This window comes from Herpailurus yagouaroundi, unplaced genomic scaffold (genome assembly GCF_014898765.1).
Source record: "Herpailurus yagouaroundi ecotype Mexico unplaced genomic scaffold, PumYag 140, whole genome shotgun sequence".
Taxonomy (NCBI): domain Eukaryota; kingdom Metazoa; phylum Chordata; class Mammalia; order Carnivora; family Felidae; genus Herpailurus; species Herpailurus yagouaroundi.
Genome location: NW_024412395.1, coordinates 86,349,950 through 86,368,258, shown reverse-complemented (window position 1 = coordinate 86,368,258; position 18,309 = coordinate 86,349,950). Strand labels below are relative to the sequence as shown.

Sequence of the window (18,309 nt, the reverse complement as noted above, 5' to 3'; positions counted from 1 at the left end):
CCCAGCTAGACCAGCATATCCTCTTACAAAGTGGCCAAAATCAGTGTGGGTTTGGTGTGGTGGGTGTCTTACTAAGAAGCCTCCGGGTGCCAGTCAGTGTGTACATGAACACAATACACACACACACACACACACACACAGCACGCCACTGTTGTGCTGGGAATCCAAATGGGGGTTGAAGACCTCCCCTCAAAATCATCCCCTTTCAACCTGCTGTCTACAACATGAAAGGACAGCGAAAATTGATTTTTCTCCGCAGCTCCAAACATGAAATGAGAAGCAATCTCCAGCTTGTAATAGTCCCATTTTCAGAAAGAACTTATATGAGTAATTTTCTTAGGGAGCTGCAAAAAAAAAAAAAAAAAAAAAAAAAAAAAGGTCCAATCCTGTGTGTCTGTCCCAAGTGAAAATTTCCAATTGCAAATATTCATTCGGGCGTTGGGGGGAGCCGTGCGGAGACTCTGCGGCACACGCCATTGTTTTCAAAACGTGTGTGATAAAAATCTTGTCTAAGGAAGCAGAGATGAGGCCTGGCTGTGCGGTCAGGCCCCGCCCGGGCCGCTGGCTCCTTGGGCAAAAAAAGACGAGTCCTTGAGACCCTGGAACCTTGTGTGTCCGGGTCTCGCTTCCCGGGTGGCTGGGGGGAAGCATTTAAGAGTGGGACCGCGAGAAGCGCTTGTAAACAGACGGCCGGGCTGGGATGGTCGGCGGCCAGACGGGCTGTCACGGTGAGGCGGGCTTGCCCGAAGCCGCGCCCCGGCCAGGAGTAGCCTGCAGGCCCCGTAGGTGAAGGCAGAGAAACAGCCCGCGGCCAGGTGAGCATCTGCCTGCGTCTGTGCTGCCTGGCTGGCCAGTGGGGGAAGGGTGTGGGGATGACAACATTGTAACACATATCCGAGGGTATCCCTGGGGTTGCGATGATTTTGCTCTTTCTTCCGTACTCTGGCTTTTAGTTCCTGCTGGAGACTGCGCTGCAATGTAGTGGATAATGGGTGTGGGCAGATCACACGATGCATTGTCTGCTTATTTTTTTATCAATCGGGTATATAAGCAGAAAGCAGTTGAAATAGCACATCCTGTTCTGTGCGCTGTTTTTAGTCTCCTTGCTTCCTGGGTCCTAGAAACCAAACCTCAGCAGAGCTTTTAACTCACATCACGCCGGGGCTTCTAGAGAAACGATTGTTCCTTCTGTTGACAACGCTCATTTCTAATGTATAGTAAAGGACGCTGTGTGGCTGATGACAAGCATGATTTGGGCCTCTGTGAGAGGGTTACTATGCTAAAACACCAGGATGAGGACATTTCAGACCCACTCAACAAATAAAATTGTCTACTGAGGTATATGGTTGAATGGCAAATGGATATTGGTCTAGATTTATAGCTTGCAAAGCAGGGCAGATTTGAATTTACCAGGTCAAGCTGAGATTGAGCTATGCTGTTGTAAACTTATTTGGAAGTTTTTTTTCCTTTCTTTTGTTTTTTCCTTCTTGGAAAAGAGAAACACCTTTTTTTCTTTAGTATTTTCAGTAGTCATGGTGAATTGCAATTTATATTAATTCATAAGGTATTTTATTATAAATAGACTGCATGTAAATTTTAATTGTTGTGTCTGTAATCAAATACAAGCCAGTTTTCATTAGCTTCAAGAAAATGCTTTCACCAAAAATTGGGCTGTATACAGATGTGTCTCCCTGGTCACATAATCTAACTTTGAGTTAGTAGAGTATTAGATTAAATTGCATGTAGAGAAGTGTTTTGAAATCAAGCACATCAAAGAAATAATACTAATGCCTTATGAGTTTGTCTTTAAAATGAATATTTTCACAATGTGATGGTTCATAGCAAGAACTATAAAGCCAGACTACCTGGATTTCAGTTCCTGTGTAGCACCTTCCTGTTGTGTAACCGTGGGAAGTTACCTGCCGTATTTCCCAATCTGTAGAATGGGTTTAGTAATAGTTCTGTTCTCATAGGGTGGTTGTGAGGATCAAATGAATTAATATTTTTAAAGTGTTAAGAACAGCACATGTAATAATTGCTACATACATGTTTGTTAAGGAATACTTAAAGGGTTCCTGGCTGGCTCAGTCAGAAGAGCATGTGACTCTTGGGGTCATGAGTTCAAGCCCCACGTTGGGTGTAGAGATTACTAAAAAATAACAAACTATCTCATTGATTTAAAAAATACATAAAATAAACCTGTGTTGAAAGTAGGATGGTGATTGCAGAAGCTGGGGTAGGGGCTAAATGGAGAGTTTTGTTAAATGAGTATAGTTTCAGTTTTGCACGATGAAGAGTTCTACCGATTGGTTGCACAACAGTATGAATGTTACTGACGTACACTTGAAAGTAGTTAAGATGGCAAATCTTATGTGTATTTTCCCACAATTAAAAATTTAAAAAAATATCAGTGTTGGCAAAGGTGGGTGTTAAAATTTTTCTTTTTTTTTTCTTCTTTGAGAGAGAGAGAGAGAGGGAACAGAGAGAGAGAGAGAGAGAAGTGGAGCTCACCCAGGGCTCATGTTTTACCCAAAGTGGGGCTCGTGTTCACCCAAAGCGAGGCATTAGCTCACAAACTATGAGATCATGACCTGAGCGGAAGTCAGATGCTTAACAACTGTGCCACACAGGTGCCCGGTATTCAAAGTTCTTATTAGCACACAGCAGCACCATCCACAGTTGCCTTTGTCATTGTGAAAATGCAACTTCTTACAGTCATCAGTAAGATTCATTTATTTAGTAAATTCATGCAATTAAGGTTTATCATAAAGACATGAACGTGTTATAAGAACACCTAAGACTCTATAGCAGGCAGAATTCGAAAAATGCCCCTGTACCAAGATTGGATGGCCTAATCCATGCAACCTATAAAGATGATGAAATATCACTCTTTTGAGTATTTTATATTTTGTGACACAGTTGAATTCAAAATGGCAAAAATACCAGAGTGGTGCTTGTCTAATCACAGGAGTCCATAAAAGTGGAGAGCTTTCTCTGGTTGGTGAAATCCAAACGATTTGAAGCTTGAGGAGGAACAACATACTGTTGCTGTTTTGAAGGTGGAGGGGACACTTGAGAAGGAATGCAGGAGGCCTAGAATTGCTGAAGTTGGCCCAGCATGGAAACTGGAACCTCAGATGTAGGGGCACAGTCTAGCAGCTGGACCGTGCCAACAACCTGAATGAGCTTAGCACTGGGTTCTTTACCAGAGTCTACAGCTAAGAGCCCAGCCTGGCCAGCAACACCTTGAATATAGTCTCTTGAGAGAGGCCCTGAACAGAGAACCTAGTCAAGCGTACCCAGGCTTCTGACCTTCAGCACTGACCTTAAGAAATAGGTGGTGCTTTAAGCTACTAAGTTTGTGGAAATTTGTTATATAGCAATAGAAAGTTAAGACAGGGGCACCTGAGTGGCTGTCAGTTAAGTGTGCAACTCTTGATCTCAGCTCAGGTCTTGATCTCAGTGTTGTGAGTTCAAGTCCCGCACTGGGCTTCGTGCAGGGCGTGGAACCTATTTTAAAAAAACAGAAAGATGAAAACTAATACAGACTTCAGCAGAAAATTGGGCAAAAGACAGGAACAGACTATCCATAGAAGAGGAAATTAATGGCTAATAGATGTACGAAAATACACATTACAGGCGCCTGGGTGGCCCAGGTCATTATCTCATGGCTCATGAGTTCAAGCCTGGCATCGGGCTCTGTTCTGACAGCTCAGAGCCTGGAGCCTGCTTCAGATTTTGTGTCTCCCTCTCTCTCTGCCCCTTCCCAACTCATGCTCTGTCTCTCTCTCAAAAATAAATAAACGTTAAAGAAAAATACATTCTCTTTCCATTAATCAAAGAAATGAAAATTGGAATAACAGCAGGGTCCCATTTTTTCCAGCTCTTAAAATTTACATATTGTTAAAAATTTCAGTTCTTCACATTAGTTAGTTAGGGTGCAGCGGAGCAGACACTCTCAAATGCTGTGAGGGGTTAGCAAATGGTATAACCTTTCTACAAAACTCATTGCTGAATGTATGCAAAGCCTCACTAATGCCCCCACCCCTTGACCTAATACTTCTATTTCTAACAATCTATCCAAAGGAACTTAGAAATACCTTTTAAAGTGTATTTATTTTTGAGAGAGAGAGAGAGTATGAGCAGGGCAGAGAGAGAGAGGGAGAGAGAGAATCCCAAGCAGGCTCTGCACTGTCAGCACAGGGTCCGAGCAGGGCTAGATCTCATGAACTACAAGATCATGACCTGAGCTGATATTAGGAGTTGGATGCTCAACCGACCCAGATGCCCCAGAAATATTTTTAAAGTTAATGTCCACAAATGTTTAATGTAGCTTTGTTTTCTCATAGATTGTTGGAATTTAGGCTTTGGGGTATAGACCCAGGATAATTATCCAAGTGGAAAACAAAGAACTATAATGGATATGTAACCATTTGCAAAAAGAAAGACATCTGCATATTATGACTAGGAAAACAAAGCTGGCCTGGGTTGGTAACATCTGATACATTAGGAAACACTCAAAGCTATTATTCATTGAATATTCATCAGATATTTGACATACTCTATTTCAGTTTAATCATGTTTGCAACCTTCCCATAATACTTGAAGGCAAGCTATAAATTTACATATTTAAGAAGCAGGCAGGCAGATAGGTGCTACTTTGTTTTTTTAACGGTTATTTATTTTGAGAGAGAGAGAGAGAGAGAGAGAGAGAGAGAGAGAGAGAGTGCACGAACAAGGGAGGGCAGAGAGAGAGAGGAGAAGAGAGAATTCCAAGCAGGCTCTGTGCACACAGCGCACAGGGCTCCATCCCATGAACCCGCGAGATCATGACCTGAGCCGAAATCATGAGTCGTACACTTCACTGACTAAGCCACCAAGGCGCCCTAGGGGCTGCTTTAATTACTAGTTTCAGAAGACCTGATTTTAACAGGAACCTGGAAAAGATTAGGTCATTTGGGCAGATGTTTTAGGATTCTCCATCTCTAGACAATTTCCAGGAGCACTAGAGCAATGCTACTCTTTCGTTTTCCCCACTGCTTCCCTTTCCTAATGTCATTTTGCTCTATTCTTTCACATCCACAGAAACATCCAGACAGTGCCAGTTGCCCCATTGGCACTAGCCAAATGCTGATTTTCTTCATGAGGAAGTGTTAATCCCTTAAAAGAAACCGTGTGGAGGGATGGTTAGCAAGGGGTTGCTTTTTTCTTTTTTCTTTTTCTTTTAAAGTATATTTTGTATTTGATTCATAAGTAGCTGAACTGTATTCCAGCTTAGATGCAAGCTAAATAATTCAGAGCCCTGAGTACTGAGTGACACTATGATAAAAATGACCACCAGTAGTAAATTCCATGCATTATGTTTGCTCTATTTCATTGGCTCCTGTGGCTATTACCAGACAGACAATAAAAAGTCCACATAATTAACCCTCATACTGACAATAAGGTGAGAACTGTATGTGTTCTGAGGGTGTAATTAATCTTGATGGCAATGTGAGTTATGAGCAAAAACCAAAGTTAAACTATAGAGGCCATTGTATTAAGATGTCAGGCATGCTATTTTCATTAACATTTCGTTTATTTTTCATACACACTAACTGTTAATTTGAGTTATGTGTTTCAGATTGGATTCTCTGATTACATGCCATGTTTGTGACTACTGTAGAAGTTTATTTGTCCAGTTATCTTGATTAGTGTAACCAGTTTATAATTCAGTACAAACTAAAGCTGCTTTGTTCTGCATTATCAAGTTTACTTGTGGACATTTATCTAGTGGGGAAATTGCTAAATATCCACTTTACTTGTAGTTTTTTAGCCAGAGAATAGGGAACATGTATTGCAGGTTAGAAAACATCAGCACTGTAACCAGCAGTTTTTAATGCTCCAGGAAATTAACTAAATGATCTTTTCCCACGTGTTCTTGATCCATTTTTATCAGCACTTTGGCCTTTCCAGAACAACTTCTCTTCCACCTTTAGGGATTCATTGATTCATTGGCTGAACAAGTAAGAATTGAGCACTTGTTTTGTACTATGACACATAGCTCTTGTACTTGGGGCCAGGAAAACAACCTTGACTAAAACAGTCATAGTCTTTGCCTTCATGAAACTTACGGTCTAGTGGAGGAAACAGACAAGTAAACAGGCCATTTTGCACAGCATAAAAAGCATTATAATTGAGGAAATTAGGATGCTATGGGGACACATAAGAGGGATGTCCAAAATGGACATGGGAGGTCAGGGAACAAGTGATACTTCAGCAGAGACCCAAAGGCTGAATTCACATTTGCCAAGTTGTGTCCCTGTGTGTTGTGGGGTAGAGAGAAGAGAGGGGAAATTCAAGAGATAAGCCTGGGAAAGTAAGTGGACATGAGCTCTTACAGGCAATGTTAAGGAGTGTATGGTTTTTCCAGAAGACAGCAGGGTTTTAATTTTATGTTTATTTATTTATTTATTTATTTTTATTTTTAAGAGAGATAGGGCGTGAGTGGGGGAGGAGCAGAGAGATATACGTAGAGAGAGAGACAAAATTCGAGGTAGGCTCCAGGCTCTGAGCTGTCAGCACAGAGTCCGACATGGGGCTTGAAGTCACAAACCAAGAGATCATGACCTGAGCTGAAGTCGGACGCTCAACCGACTGAGCCACCTGGGCGCCCCAGAGTTTTAATTTTAGAAAGGCCACTTAGGTGGTAGTGTGGCGACTGGATGAGAGGAGGGCAAGACTGAAGGGAAGACTGGTGGTGGTGTCTGAACTAAGGCAATAAGGAAAGAGAGGAATGGGTATATTTGACAGATGGAGGTGTGGGTGAAGGAGCCAGGAGGGTCAAGGATGATGTTCATTTTCTGGGGCAGATGATGATGTCCTTTGCTATATGGGCAATGTCAGGAGGAGGGGCAGGTTGAGGGTAAGATGAAGAGCTGGGTTCGTGCATGTTAGGAGTTAGGGGACATCCGAAAGGCAGTTGCATTTGTGGGTCTAGATCTTAGGGGAGTAATCTGTTGCTCATCCACCACGTGGATTGTAGCTGAAGCCACAGAAATGGAGAAGAGGAGGAACTAAATAAAAGGGTTATGGGGGAAAACAGAGGAATGTGTGCATTTATGATATGAACACAGGAAAGGGGAGCTCATAGTGGGGACTGAAATGAGCATGCAGAGATAAAGGAGAAATACCGGAAAAGGCTACATCAGTGTATTTGGGAGCGTGATGTTCAGTAGGTCAAATACTGCTGAGAGGGCAGGTTGGGTGTGGAGTGAAAAGTCTCCTGGGGTTAACAAGAAGGAAGTTGTTGATGACCTTTGACTCTGCAGTTGCAGCTGGTGAAGAACCAGATTCCCTCTGGTAGGGAGAATGAACGAGTGGTGAGAAGTAGAGTCAGAAAGCATAAAGAGCAAGTTTCTTCTAGGAACTTGGAATTCAAAGGGAGGAGGAGAAAGTATTTTAGCTGTAGAGGAACTTGGAGGGCAAGGGAGGGTTTTACTTACTTGGTTTTTCTTTTTTGAATCATCGTGCACTTGTACAATTGATCTCCCCATTCGAAGACCACCCGGAATGCGGAAACACAGTGACTCATGCTGCCTTGAATAGTGCAGGAGTTCCTTGAGTAGATTAAAACCTATTTCAGAGCATCCTAAACTGATTGCTGTTACCACTCTCTGTACCAGTTTGTTGGTTTATAATGGGAGGAGATCAAAGAGGATGCGGTGCCCTGTTCACTGGTACCATGCAAACTCCTGTCGGCATCCTGTACCCTGCTTTGGAGTTCACAGAGCACTGCATTATGTCATTAGACTTGCTTTCTAAGACGACTTTTGAAGAGGGTAGGACAGGTATTATTTGACCTGCATCGAAGTGACTGGAATTCAGGTTCGAATGGCATACCTCTGGTAGTAGTGCTTGGAACCTTGAAACAAACCGGCCTTCCACTTCCAGGTCTTGTGGTCCCAAAGTAATTGTCCTTCACTGAAACGTTAGATATGATGTCTAGAGATTCTCTGGAGTGTGGTGATATGAAACCGGAGCGTATCAACTTTCAGTAGGCCTATTAAACAAGACTGAATGTTGTGGGTCAACTTTGTTATTTTGATTGGGCTCCAAATACATTGACATTCTTGCCCTTCTTCCTCCCCCACCAAAAAAGTTCCGTTGGCTTTAGAAGGAGACAATTTATTTGGACCTACCTTAATAGTTAAAATGTGTTGGAATTATGTATGGTCATATTTAATTTGAAATGATTTCTTTAATTCTTTTGACAGAAACACTTATTAGCAGGGGTGGATTTTTTTTTGTTTTTGTTTTTGTTTTTTGTTTTTACAGCAAACATTTTACAAGTGCTTCTATTTATTGGCTAAATGAAAAATGGTGTCTTAGGGAAATATTAGTAAAAGGTTTGGGCAATTAGGACTATGTCAACATTTGCAAAAACACTTATTTGGCCTAAATGAAGTCATAGTTATTATACCCTTGCAGACATTACAAGTAATGTGTTCAAGGTCACTAAGAGAATTGACGTTAGCTATTTACTTAGAGAACAGCTTTTTACTCTGTTTAGGGACCTCTCATCCACCATTCCCTTAAAGAATTTACAATGACACAGAAGTATTACAGATGTGATTTTTTAAAATAAATTAAGTATAAGCTGTTTCCCTGGGTGTAAAGATGATATTTAGCATTTAACTTTCTGAGTTGTGGGATTAACAAAGATTTAAAAATAAATAATTTAAATAATTATTTTAGTTATTAATAATAAATAATTTAAAGTTGCTGAGGTTTGACACTACAATTCAAAGCCCGATGTCTGTAAAATTTTAGCTATATTATTTCAGGGTAATTAATTTGCTATTAAATGCCTTCCAGGACTGTGTGTGCATTTTAGAGTCTTTTTTCCACCCACTGGCAATATTACTTTGGACACATAACTTCATCTCTTTTGAATTTCCTTTTGGGGCACCTGGGTGGCTCAGTCAGTTGAGCGTCTGACTTCGGCGCACGTCATGATCTCACAGTACATGAGTTCGAGCCCTGCATCAGGCTCTGTGCTGATAGCTCGGAGCCTGGAGCCTGTTTCAAGTTCTGTGTCTCTCTCTGCTCCTCTCCCACTCACACTCTGTGTCTCTCTCTCAAAAATGAATAAACATTACAAAAAATAATACAAAACTAAATCTGAATTTCCTTTTCAGTAAAGTGGTAATCATAATAGCAGCACTCTGATAGAGTTGTGAGAATTTAACAAGATGATGCAGATAAAGGGCTTAACTAAACCCTAACCCTAACCCTAACCCTAACCCTAACCCTAACCCTTTAGCAACTACCCAAAAATAATAGCTATGACTTCTTAATCTTGGTATTGGCTTAGGAATTATAAAAACTCTTTATTTTGTTTTTAAATATTTTATTAAATACATCATTCCACATTTACCATGTGTCCATCCACACTGAATGAGTCCTTTGCAGTACATTTTTAGTGAATTGAGTATAGTAGTGGTGGTCTTGGACAACAGGCATTTCTTTGAGTCCCAGTTATCATATGCCTGTCATCTTAATGTCAAAAGAGCTAAAGGAATATGGACCAATGAGAGCTTCAAAATGAGTACGTGCTGCAGAATTGTTTTCTAAAACTCCATTCCATGCTAATGATAACAGTCCATAATAAAAGAAATTTAAATCCAGAACTAGAGATGAAAATGTAGTTCCTGCTGTTTTTTTCCTTCATACTTTGTAAACTTTTCCTTTGTCCTGTATGATGGACAGAGATTGTTTCTGACCTTCATGTTGTATTTAGCAAAATAACAAAGACTCATCCTGTTATTTTACCTTACCTTGTCCTTATCTTTGAAGGTCAAAGACTGTTTTGTCTGCCTTTGCTAGCCTTGCTTGTTTCCTGACAGAATTGGTAAGAGGCCGCTTGGTAGTCAAGTTTGTGGTCACAGATTAAGTTGAAAAGAGAGGGAGGAGCCATGGATGCCATTGATCACCACTGAGTGTCTGTCCTTTCAAATAAGAAGTGAATCACCTTTTGCTTAGACCTTATCATGGGTCTGATACTCTCTAGATGCCTTTTTTTTTTTTTTAATGTTTATTTATTTTTGAGACAGAGAGAGACACAGCATGAACAGGGGAGGGTCAGAGAGAGAGGGAGACACAGAATCTGAAACAGGCTCCGGGCTCCGAGCTGTCAGCACAGAGCCCGATGCGGGGCTCAAACCCACAGACCATGAGATCATGACCTGGGCTGAAGTTGGACGCTCAACCGACTGAGCCACCCAGGAGCCCCTCTAGATGCCTTTAACAAAGACCCAGGCTCACTTTTTAACAGGTTCAATTGTAGCTGATAAAGAAAACAACAACAACAACAACAACAACAACAAAAACAACAACAGTTAATTACTTCACTGTACATTCATCCTAAGTACCCATAGGAGCTGGTTTTGTGAATATGTACTAACCCATAAGCTGATTATTGTTTTGAAGGTTAAAGTTGTAAGTATTTTCCCTTCTGCTAATCAGCTGCAGTGACCTAAGGAATTGAAGTCAACAGGAAGTGAGGCATTTATTCATTTCTCATGACATCCCAGTCATGTAGCCGAGGCCTTCTATTGGCCAGAGATGTCTCTGTGGGTCAGAAAGACTTGGGCAGCCTTGTGAAGCCCTGCATTCGTGCCTTCCATTTGTGAGATTATTCATTTACTTTGAACTGATTCTTTGGAACCTTTGAGGCTCTTACCATAGGTTGACAGCTTCATGCCAGACGTAACAGCATTTCTAGAGCAGGTATGATTGATTTTGTGTGTTTGTTTCCTTTGTCTTTGGTTTCTTCCAGCTGAAGTCATCTCTTTGTAGACTGTTAAGACATTTAATTGTGTTTGGTCATTAAGACTTTTTATTATCTCTTGATTATTAACGATTCCTTATTTATGTTCCTGTAACACCTTTTGGATACTTGTGTTAACGCACTGTTTACACTTGGTTTTATGTTGTTTCCCCACTAGCTATTAAGCTCTTTTAGGACAGAAGCCGTGGTTTTGTGTCCTCAGCCTCTAGTGTTTGGGTACTTGGTCCATGCTTGTAAATGCTTGTTGAGTATAAATGGTTGTGTGGTTAGAAATCAGCTAGTTTCTAATAGGAATAGTAATTGCTTTAGGTTTTATAAAGAGCTTTTACATATATTAATTGCATTTGTGCTTTACAATTTTCTAAGGTAGTTGGGGGCAGGCATTGGCAGGATTTCCATTTTGCAGATAAGGAGGGCCCAGAAGTCCTGAGTCAGCCTGACTTGCTTGTAGTCATTCAGTTTAGAAGTCAGTGCCGGGACATTAACCCTTTGTGGTTTCGGAAGTTTGTGTCCTCTTTGCCACACCTCTGTCCCATTGAACAAATTCAAAACTGGGTGGCTCATTGTTGGAGTTAACCTACTTACAGTTTATGGTCCTTCTAACATCTGTGCCCCTGAGCAATTTAAGGTAACTTAAAAGGCAATTGAATTTGGTTGGCCCAGTAATTAGACAGGGATTCCAGGAGCCTCTTTTTGTTCCCCATAGGGCCTTCAGCTGACACTAGATGAGTCATCTTGGTTTCTCTTTAATCATCTTTAAAACAATCCTGCTACTTTACTTACCTCTCTCTGTTTATTATTAGTTTTTATCAAGAAGCTTATCAAACACTTTATAAACTATACTCTAAACCATGCATATGAAAAAGATTATTCTCAGTAAGCCAAATCGTGATATGAGTTGATAACATCTTTGAAGCTACTTTCTTAGTTCCTTTTGGGTGTCTTGCATATCTGGGTCTCAGTGTATCTCCCTGGTGGTTGTTACGTTCATTGTTGTGGTCTGTCACGTATTCAACTTATGCCAGCTGGCTTGGCTCGGATGGCATCTACATGGATTCTAGTCAGTTATTCCCTGTTGCAGCTGGAGGCTGACTGTAGCCAGATGTGGTTTTTTATGATGGAAGTTTTTGCTTTCTTCGTCTCAGTCTTAGATAATTTGAGGGTATTTTGTTTGTTTTTTAATCTCTAGTCCTTACCATGGAGGTAAAGGGAAGTGGAAAACATTGAGTCTGCATTTTCAGACACTGACACTTACATAACTGAAGTTTATGTCTGTTTGGTTTCTAAAAGTGGGACATATTGGAACTCTGGTGGTTTTATGAAATGGGATTCCCAATCAGGAACCTTGGCTCTCCAATCCAGTGGTTGACATCAGGGCATAATAACATTACTGCCTCCAACAGCAGAGCAATCTGAGATTTGAAATGCCATGCTTATATTTAGTTTGGTTTCTGGGAAAACATCTCGGGGCATTAAATGTCTCAATGATTGGGGCGCCTGGGTGGCGCAGTCGGTTAAGCGTCCGACTTCAGCCAGGTCACGATCTCGCGGTCCGTGAGTTCAAGCCCCGCGTCAGGCTCTGGGCTGATGGCTCAGAGCCTGGAGCCTGTTTCCGATTCTGTGTCTCCCTCTCTCTCTGCCCCTCCCCCGTTCGTGCTCTGTCTCTCTCTGTCCCAAAAATAAATAAACGTTGGAAAAAAAAATAAATAAATAAATGTCTCAATGATTTTGCAAGCAGCAAACATGTACTGAAAAGTGCTTTAAATTGATTGGGTGTATTTCAAAGGGAACATCTCTTTACTGGTATTAGAAAGAGCTTGAGCTCTAAGTCATTGGGAAATGAGACCAGCCCAACTACTGATTTGGAGTGGTTCACAAAACAATTCCTAGCGCTGCATAGGTGCTTTTGTTCCTATAAAATGTCTGAGTGAGGTCTTGGCTGCCTGACCTTTGCCATGTTATTTTTAAACCTGGTTCCTACAGCTTAGAAGCTTTCTCTACCAAGAAAAAATTTTGAAGCTCAAATCAACATACATTTTGTTAGATTTTACTTAAATGAGCTTATAATGAATTTAAATGTACTTTTGCCGGAAAACCAGAGTGGTGTTTATATTTATAGACGTCAGTGCTTTGAAAACCTACTCTTTATTCAGTTGTTCATTCAGCAAATATTTACTGAGCACCCATTGTGTACTAGCCATAGTTCTAGGCCCAGTGGGGGTTATGAAAATGAAATAGGTTAGAATCACCAATCTGAAGTTTCTGTAGGTCCAGCAGGGTAGGTGTCTGACCCTCAGGCAAATTGTTTATCTTTGAGCCTTCATTTTCTGTCTGTAAAATGGGGATAATAATACTCCCATTACACATTGTGATACACACAGGCAATGTACCTGGCACAATATAGGCTTTTGAGAAATTATAATTGTCTTTGTCATCATTTCAGAAAGAACAGGCAGCATGCAATGTATATGTTGTTGGGGCAGTACCAAGAGATTCTGTGGACCTTTAAATTAAAGAGCAGACAGTTTTAGGATCAGGATTTGAGCTTGTAGAGTGGAAAGAATTTCACAGGTAGAGGTGGGGTGAGGGTACCTTAGAGATAGCTGTGTTAACCAACATTTTGAGGCTGGGAAAACATAAAATTTGAGCTGTAGCATTGCAGTTTGGAGGAAACGAATATATTCTGGAAGAGAAGCGGGCAGCAGGGCAGGCAAGCCAGGCCAAGATTGTGCAAGGTTTAGAGCGTCAGGTGAGCAAGGTGGACCTTGTCGGCAGAAGCTTCATTGAAGGATCTATTTGCTACTGTCTCCCCAGTGCCTAGAACAGTGCCCAGCCCGTGGTGAGCGTTCACCAAAAGTCTATTGAATGAGTAACTGACTGTGGTTTTAGACAGATTGAGCTTAATTTTGTCATGAGATAAGCCAGGTAGAAAAGTCCTATGAATAGTTGGGAACCTGGGACCAGAGATTAGGCCTGAGATTGAGACTTGACAACGGACATTTGGAAGGCATAAACATAGAAGTAATTATTGAAGCCACAAGTGTGGAGAAATTGAGCCCAGAAGCATATGTAGCTGTAGTTGGAGAAGAGAGCTCAGGCAATGCCCACATTTGGTGAGGAGACTGGTGAGGAAGGGAGGAAGATGGAGACTGAGAATGAGAGGATAGAAATGAGAGGAAAAGTCGATGTGTGGTGCCTGTGAAGCACCGGGGATGTTTGAGGAGGGGCTGGTTAACAGCATCAAGGAGGACCGGGACTTGGAGGAACACTAGTGGTTGTGTATGGAGGAAATCTCCGGAGAGCTGTAGATGGGAGGTTCAATCAAGTGGGCCCTCGTGCCAGCTTGTGAGGTGTAAGTGGGCACAGCACACCTGGGGACGTTGCTTGGTTTTTTCAAGGTTAGTGTTATTTGCTTTTTGAGCATGCGTATAAACAGTGTGCCCAAATTATATATATAATCTGATTCCAGTTAAATACTGGACACAACACACCTATTGATTTATTTTCCCTGAGTTAGGAGACCATGACTGATTTTTATTTTCTTTTCCATATCTGTCCGTATTTTCCAGTTTCTATGAATACTTATTGCTTTTAGAACTGGGAAAACACTATACAAATTATCTTCTTAATGTTATTCTCCTAATGTGTTAGATAGCAATAGACTTCTCATTTATTAAAACTTATAGACAATGTAGCCATTTAATGTTCCTTCTAGGCCTATGAAAATGGGATTCCATCTGTGTTTCTAGGTGTCCTTCTCCTCTGAAAGACCTCTGAACTCCTTACGAGGTCCACACTGGCACTATTTCCTCGTCTGCTGTTGGTGGCTCGCCTCTGCTCCATCCACACGCCTACATCATCTGTATGTCAAATCACCACGAAAAACCATTATCTCTTATAGCCTTGTGGTCCAGAAAGGTCGTCTTACTAGGGTCAGATCCTCTGTGTGGTGGATTCTTTACATTATATAACTTAGAAAATTTTCCGTCAGCTACAACCCGAACCAAAGTGAAGAACACGGAAGAGCCACATGTGCTGACCATCCTTGTAATCCCTCTTCGTTCTCACGTTTGAAAATAGATTGGCAGAAACCGTTTACCCTAGGTGTCTTCAGCATTGCATTTTTCTCCATAGTCCAGCTGTTTCTAAAACTACCTAGCCTCAGACACCCTCTCAGCGCTCATTAAATTCTGATTACAGGCCATTTAGTCAAGTGGGAGGAAGTCAGCACTTTTACCATCCAGCTTTGGAGAACATGGCATCTTTGTGTGGGCTGGGCTGGTATTATTGCTCATATCTGCTTCTGCCTCAGTGTGGGAGGACTGACTTATTCATCCTGTTAATTAGCCTGGCTTAATGAGCATGTAAACAGCAGACTTCCTTGTTAGAAGATAGCAACACACTGATTTCTCCATCCTGTTACATTGTGATGTGTGCAAGGGATTCTTTGGGTTGAGCTTTTCTTACCACACTGACGAATGGACTTCAGTTTCTCAATCTTTTAAATAGGAGAAATAACCCTTTTTACAGAAAGGGCATTTTATGTAAAATAAGATAAAATATCTATAGATCATTGAATTTGGCTGAAAAGTAGTGTATTGTAAGTAGTTGGTTGCTGACTTTGCCGTTGTTGGGCTGACGCATCTTTGAAGGTATAGACCAGGAACATGTGGTTGTTGAGTGGGTGAGGTCCAGTGGAGTGCTCCATAATTATATAGTTTACATTTTTTAAAGGCATGTTGGAACAGATACCTAGTGAGTGATCCACAGGCTTAGCAGTTTGATGTTAGCAACTTTGTTGGATGCAGGTAGCTGAGTAAAGCACTCAGTGGTTAAACGATTTGCTAGAGGCCACCCAGCACGTGTGTGTGTGTGTGTGTGTGTGTGTGTGTGTGTGTGTGTGTGGTTCAGCCAGATTTAGAACACAGTTCTAATTAGCTCCTAATTTCCAGTTTTGTGCTGAGGCAAACCACACTGCACCTACACACTCAATTTTTTGGTTCACTTTGTCAGGGGAACATAATCTGCATATTTTGACCTGTCTGAATATGTTGTTATTTTTATTTAATTTCAAAACTAAATGAAGCATGCTAGGGAAAGGTATTTACTTATAGAGACTAAATTTGGCATTAGCTGCTTGTGTTGTGGTGAATTTGAGGCCTGTATATCCTAGGGAAAAGACGAAGTTCCAAAAAGAATGAGGTTGCAAAATGGAGCCCCAGAGGATGAAGACACAGATTATACAGGAGGGTAAGTAAGCACCTTGCCTGGTGTCCAGTCACTTCAAGTGTAGAGTGGGATACATGGGATAGAGATTGTTGGTCATTTCAGTGCGATATGGCAAACCCAGGGTGCTGCGAGAGAGCCTGAGCAATTGGGAAAGGCTCCCTACCTTGGAGCAAAGCAGGGAGGAGTAAAGCAGTAAGGGGGATGCTGGTTAGCATCTACAAATTGGAGAGGTGGGTAGTCACGAAGGCCCATGAACATCGCACAAAGGAGTAACAGTGCATTCATTCAACACATGAATAGTTAGTGCCTTTTGTTTTTTTTTTAAATATGTCAGACACTATTTTATGCACTTGGGATACCTTAGTGAACAAAGCGAGCATAAATTCCTGCCCTTGGGGAGCTAATACTTTATTAGGGAGAGAGAAACACTAACCATTAAGTAAATAAGATCATTAAGTGGTGTGTTAGAAGATAGTAACTACATAAAGAGAAAAGGTCAAGCCAGGTGATCAAGGTTAACATAAACAGTGGTAAGTCATGTTGATAGTATCTGCCTTTGAGAATGACACTTCACCTTTGTGGGTTTTCTCCCAAAAACACATAACTCTAGTCTAATCATGAGAAAAACATTAAACCAATCCCAGTTCAGGGATAATCTATAAAATATCTTGCCAGTGCTCTTCAAAACGGTCAAGGTCATCAAAAACAAGTAGACTGAGAAACTCATAGCCAAGAGGAGGTTAAAGAGACATGATGACTAAATATGCTGTGATATCCTGTATAGAATCCTGGAACAGAAAAGGATATTAGGAAAAATTGAGGAAATCCCAGTAAGTATGAACTTCAGTTAATAATAGTGTATCATTATTGGACCATTAATGGTTCATTAATTGTGAGAAATGTACCATACTAATGTAAAATGTCACATGGAGGAAACTGGGTGTAGGGTATGCTGGTACTCTCTGTACTATCATTGTACTAATTTTGTAAATGTAGGGGCTCAGTAGGTTGAGAGTCCACCTTTTGATTTTTGGCTCAGGTCATGATCTCACAGTTCATGAGATTGAGCCCCGAGTTGGGCTCTGCTCCAAGAACGCTAAGAGCTTGGAGCCTGCTTGGGATTCTCTCTCTCCCTCTCTCTCTGCCTCTTCCCTGCTTGCTCTCTCTCTCATTTTTATAAATTTATAAATTTAAAACTGTTTTAAAACTATGAGTTTATTTTTTAAAAATGCAGAGTAAGAGGAATCAGAAGTCCAGGGCAGAGATATCTGCTATAATTTAAAATTTTTTTTAAATGTTTTTTTGTTTATTTTGGAGACAGAGAGAGACAGAGCATGAGCAGGAGAGGGGCAGAGAGAGAGGGAGACACAGAATCTGAAGCAGGCTCCAGGCTGTCAGCACAGAGCTCGACGCGGGGCTCGAACCCACGGACCACAAGATCATGACCTGAGCTGAAGTCAGATGCTTAACCGACTGAGCCACCCAGGTGCCCCAGATATCTGCTATAATTTTAAATAGGATGGTCAGGGTAGGCCTCATTGAAAAGGTGACGTGAACAATTACTTCAAGGTCATGTTGGTTCTGAGTGAACAGCCAATGCAAAGACCCTGAGGTGAGAACATGCCCACGGGTTTGAGAATCAGCACGGAGGCCGGTATGGCTGGATGGAAAGGAGGGTGGCGGTAGGGAAGGTGTGAAGTCATGGAGGAGAGATGACAGAGCAGACTGAGGTAGGGGCTTCTAGGCCATTGTGATGTGGGCCAGGAACCATGCCATGTATTGTCTTATTTAATTCTCTCAACTGTCCTGAGAGAGAGGTATTATTAACTTGCTGATTTTGCTCATGAGAAAACTGAAATTAAGGAGGTTAGTAACTTGCTGAAGTCCCATTGCAGGTAATTGGTGGAGCCGCAGTTCCTCTGTTGGACTGAGTCTTCAGGGCAGCTACTACCCACAAGAAAATCTGATGCTCTGCCTGCTTGGGCTTTTTTTGTTTTGTTTTTTGTATTTTGTTTTGTTCTGAGTTGTGGTAAAAAAAAAAAAAAAACATGCACACACACACATAAAATTTACCATCTTCACATTTTGAGGTGTCAGTAGTGTTTTTATTTCTTTATTTTAACTTTTTTAGAAGGTAGGGGGAGGGAATGGGGCAGAGGGAGAGAGAGAGATAATTCTAAGTAGGCTCCATGCTCAGCCCCAACTCGGGGCTTGATCCCAAGACCCTGGGATCATGACCTGAAATCAAG

The 18,309-nt window shown here is 41.4% G+C and overlaps 1 protein-coding gene across 8 annotated transcripts in view; it reads left to right on the top strand.

Annotated features, from left to right (window-relative positions):
* Positions 1-561: 561 nt before the first annotated feature.
* PLEKHM3 (pleckstrin homology domain containing M3) overlaps positions 562-18,309 on the top strand; it is a 198,045-nt gene continuing 180,297 nt past the window's right edge. For 2 of the 8 annotated variants that reach the window (XM_040476033.1, XM_040476034.1), the window contains exon 1: positions 562-815. The gene's annotated coding sequence lies outside the window, so the exon portion shown is untranslated. Of the gene's footprint in view, positions 816-10,616; positions 10,771-16,004; positions 16,082-18,309 lie in introns of those variants that run through there. The other 6 variants (XM_040476029.1, XM_040476036.1, XM_040476030.1 and 3 more) reach the window with 5 other exon arrangements.